Below are 4,954 nucleotides of genomic sequence, written 5' to 3'. Positions count from 1 at the left end.
GCCTTGTTCAGGGGAACAGTGGGCTAACCGCCTTGTTCAGGGGAACAGTGGGCTAACCACCTTGTTCAGGGGAACAGTGGGCTAACCACCTTGTTCAGGGGCAGAACGACAAATTTTTACCTTGTCAGCTCTGGGATTCGATCCAGCAACCTTTCGGTTACTGGCCCAACGCTTTAACCACTAGATAACCTGCCGTGTTGGTGACAAGAACACTGTGTCTTAACATGCTTGTTAAGCGGAGCGACACCGGGGAACCCAAGAGCAGATTCAGATGAGGAAACAGGGATGAATGAAACCAAAATATTTATTGATACACAGGGAGATATGGAGTGCAGATCCGGGGAAGCTCGGTTGAGTTGCAGAAAAACCAGATGTGGAGACTGAGGTTGGAGTTGGATGAGTAGAACAGGGTAAACAGGTCCTGATGGGAATCCAAGGTAGTGGTGGTGAGGTGTGGAGACTGAGGTTGGAGTTGGATGGGTAGAACAGGGTAAACAGGTCCTGAGGGGAATCCAAGGTAGTGGTGGTGAGGTGTGGAGACTGAGGTTGGAGTTGGATGGGTAGAACAGGGTAAACAGGTCCTGAGGGGAATCCAAGGTAGTGGTGGTGAGGTGTGGAGACTGAGGTTGGAGTTGGATGGGTAGAACAGGGTAAACAGGTCCTGAGGGGAATCCAAGGTAGTGGTGGTGAGGTGTGGAGACTGAGGTTGGAGTTGGATGGGTAGAACAGGGTAAACAGGTCCTGAGGGGAATCCAAGGTAGTGGTGGTGAGGTGTGGAGACTGAGGTTGGAGTTGGATGGGTAGAACAGGGTAAACAGGTCCTGAGGGGAATCCAAGGTAGTGGTGGTGAGGTGTGGAGACTGAGGTTGGAGTTGGCTGAGTAGAACAGGGTAAACAGGTCCTGAGGGGAATCCAAGGCAGTGGTGGTGAGGTGTGGAGACTGAGGTTGGAGTTGGATGGGTAGAACAGGGTAAACAGGTCCTGAGGGGAATCCAAGGCAGTGGTGGTGAGATTGCTAACAGTGAGGTTTGGAAACAGCGCCCCTTGTGCCCAGTGCCAGTATTACTGAATATCACTGTACGGCACACGGTCGGTATAAAAGGTACGACAATCCGGACACCGCCCAAGCCCAGACAGCAGTCTGTTTCTGCCTGAGAATCATTTGCCTCTCAGTGCAACCAGGAGGCAGGTCAGAGGTCAACTGGTTAGACTGTCTCTGTCATCACAGCCCAGTCCTAATTATGTTTGACTCAACTCCTGGCTCACACGCACACACCTCACTCATCTTCTTGGCACACCAACACACACATCCACCAACACCCACCCACCCAACCAACCAACCAGACACACACACACACACACACACATCCCCCATATCAACTACGTTCCCGATGTGGAGGAATATACTCCTTTGGAGAAGACCAGTGTAAAGTACATGCTCCGGTCATAGGGTGAAGGACTTCTAACTGTGAGATGTCTCAACGACACTATCATGGATCTAAAAACAATAAATGGTCCTTTACTGAGGTGGTGCGGGTGTTTGATGAATTTACAGCGTTGTGTTACTGTGTTGTGCAAATGGTTGGAGTAATTATGTTACTATGCATGGAACTGGTTTAAACTGTTTGGCTAAGGTATCTAAGACACACGCACGCACGCACGCACGCACACACACACACCCCATTGTCTCAGACACACACTGAGATGGAGGAAATCTAGGACACCCAAAGGTAATTAGAGCTGCTAACTGTAAATTAACAATGGTGAGATCAGAAAATTATTTAGAAATATTTTATTTTAACGATGTATCAGGTGACAAGGATGTTTTTTTTCTATTAAAAATGGTGTTTATGTTTGTGTGGTTCAGTTGTACTGTCATTGTAGTTGGGGAGACAGAGTGTGTTCATTTTATTAAAAATAAATCAATAAAACTGGTCAAAACTGACCCTCACCCACCACCAGTCAAATTTATTGAAATAGAAAGTCATACTTTCAATATATTACTCTACTCCGCAACTTGTACAAAAAGGTTAGAGTTATTACACATGAAAGACTGATCCCTGATAAACTCCCCGATAACCTCAGATTGCTGCTGGTCACTACAAAGTCTGATTGGACTCAACATGGCCGCCCAGTATTTTATTTATAAATCCTAAGTCACACAATCAATCACAGTTTTTAAACATTTTTTTTTAATGAAATGGAGAGTGAGGTATTCAGATTCACGGTTATATTATTAATATAGTATAATATAAAGCACATCCACTGTTCCATTGTAGTCTTTAAAATCAAATAAAAAAGTTATATCACAAGGACAGACTACGTAAACAGCATCTGACCAAATTACGTGAGATTTGTGTTGATTCTTACAGTCAACAGCTATTAGCCAGGCATCTTGGGTAATCCAGGGATTAATGATTGTGACCTCTCTGGATCAGATCCTCTATGTGTGTATGTGTGGATTGAAGTAGGCTCACTGTGGAGATCAATAGGCTACAGTATCATATTCACATTGTCCTCGTGGGAGCAGTCTAAATGACTGGTCTATACGATCTGCAGCTCGTGGCTGTCTGAGAGTCCCCAGCTGGCCTTGTGTTCATTGAAGAGCTTGGCCAGGGATTTCATGTTATAGGCCATGATAGTGGTCCACCTCCTCCTGAGTGGGAGAAGGCCTCTTTGGCACTGGGATAGGACTACCCACTACAGTGGTGACCGGGCAGTGGTTAGGCATCCAGAACCAGCGTTCACCTACAAACAGACATGGGGAAAAGCTCATCATCTTCTTAAATAGTTGCTGTAACCTCCAGCCCACACTCCCTTCTAACAAGATCACCTGGCGGAACATATTGTTCTCCCCATACGAGTAGACGGGCACCAGGTTGGCCCCAAACTCCAGGGCCACCCGGAAGAAGCCTTTCCTCTGTTTCATAACCACAGTGTTGACCCCAGGCAGTCTCAACAGTGACTCAGCAGCGCCCCCTATCACCATCACCACCGTATTGCCTTGTTCACTATGAGACAGAAGGTGTTTGAGACTGGGCTTGCTGACGGGACAACAACCTGTGGCCATAGAAATCTCAGATCTTCACAAGTGAATAGAGCGTAGGGTTCAGAGGTCCATTTGAGATTGGGCCTGAGAGACACTTCTTCCTCTACGGGACAGTTCAATCAAACCCAAGCAGCAGCAATACACCCTGGGGCTTCCATTACCACAGCACATCAAGTGATTTATCCCTCAGTCAATGTGTTTCCCAATGAGCTTGTGCTCCTACGGCTCTTCTCTCTCTCTCTGTCGTCGTCTAAAACGTTTTGTTTATTTCTGTTTAATTCCCGGTTGGTCCCTGAGTAGCCTTTTTTTTTTTTTTTTACAACGTTCTTCGGAGGTTGTGTCATGGTCTCTTGGAGGTTTTGTCTCGTTCCTGGTTGGTCCCGGGACGTCACCTGATGGTCGTAAAGAAACGGCCGGGGTCTCTGACCTCTAACCTGTTGGTTCATGTCATTCTGATCTTCCTGCTTGGGATTTGAACTCACAACCTCTTGGTTAATTCTGATCTTCCATGCCATGTCATTAATATCATGTCTGTATTAATGACTGCCTTCACCAGCCTATTGAACTTCCTGCCTGTTCCTACACTGTCAACTTCAAAGTAAACCTCAGGTCGGTTAAAATAACACTGAAGAGAAAGGATTATATGTATCATAGTGACTCAGGAGTAACACTACAAATAGAATAACCCCAACAACAATATTTTGTTATTTGTTTCATTAGTCCATTGTCATCATAGTCCCAAAATCAATACAGCAGGTACGATGCATTTTGCATTAGGAGTAACCTGTACGTTGATAGATTTTGTGGAGAACTTGTTCTGCCCCTTGAACAAGGCAGTTAACCCCACTGTTCCTAGACCGTCATTGAAAATAAGAATTTGTTCTTAACCGACTCGCCTCGTTAAATAAAACATAAAAAAATTTAGCAGCAGATATGATTAGATAGATCTCATACAACTGTACGACAGTTTAGCCCTGCTATACAGCAATAGTTTCTAAAGGAATATAGCACATAAACTTAATCAATATGCATCTTACCTTTCAATTGTTCCATTGGAAGAAAGGTCCCAGAATTGATGGAATCTTATTTCTGGATCGTTTGGGGCTTCTTTGTGGATGAGGTGAAAAGTGTCCTCTTTTAAAAAGGGGATTTTGGCATCATTAGGTGGTCCACACACACGTTTGGGGACGGTATATTTATCTACAACTATGGTTTTGGAAGTCGGTATGGTTGGTATGGTCGGTATGGTCGGTAATGTCGGTATGGTTGTAAATCATATAGGGCCATCTAAAAACAATATGTTCCCAATATATTATGTGTGAATCTAAACTAACCCCATCTCCCCTTAACTAACCCCATCTCCCCTTAACTAACCCATCTCCCCTTAACTAACCCATCTCCCCTTAACTAAACCCATCTCCCCTTAACTAAACCCATCTCCCCTTAACTAACCCATCTCCCCTTAACTAACCCCATCTCCCCTTAACTAACCCCATCTCCCCTTAACTAACCCCATCTCCCCTTAACTAACCCCATTTAGCTTGATTGAATTGGGCACTCACCAATACTGGGGACTGGGGACATACGAGTACGTATGGACTGGATCTCATTAAGTCCACAGATTTAAATCTTCAGCAACGTAGCCAGGCAGCGGTGTTCCACTAAGCACATTCTCCACCAAACATAAACCCACATAAACCCTTATTCCATCCTGTCAAACTGAACACAGGTACGTGTAAATATCTTCATGGTTGAATCTTCCAGCTAGAACATGTAAACCAATAGATGCATAACTCATATGAACAACCGCCCGACTCGAAGACGGGCGCCACAAAGGAAACCATATAAGAAGGGCAGCGTACACCGTGAATCAAAGCCATGGTTTTCAGGCTTCAAGGCAGGTCC

At 45.1% G+C, this 4,954-nt stretch overlaps 1 pseudogene; it reads right to left on the bottom strand.

Moving 5' to 3' along the window:
• Positions 1-2,219: 2,219 nt before the first annotated feature.
• LOC149972438 (diacylglycerol O-acyltransferase 2 pseudogene) lies at positions 2,220-3,711 on the bottom strand (annotated as a pseudogene).
• Between the last annotated feature and the right edge of the window lie 1,243 nt (positions 3,712-4,954).

Source organism: Oncorhynchus mykiss, chromosome 24, assembly GCF_057628025.1.
Source record: "Oncorhynchus mykiss isolate SJ-2025 chromosome 24, ASM5762802v1, whole genome shotgun sequence".
NCBI lineage: Eukaryota > Metazoa > Chordata > Actinopteri > Salmoniformes > Salmonidae > Oncorhynchus > Oncorhynchus mykiss.
The sequence above is the reverse complement of the archived record's forward strand: the minus strand, read 5'-3'. Positions and strand labels throughout refer to the sequence as shown.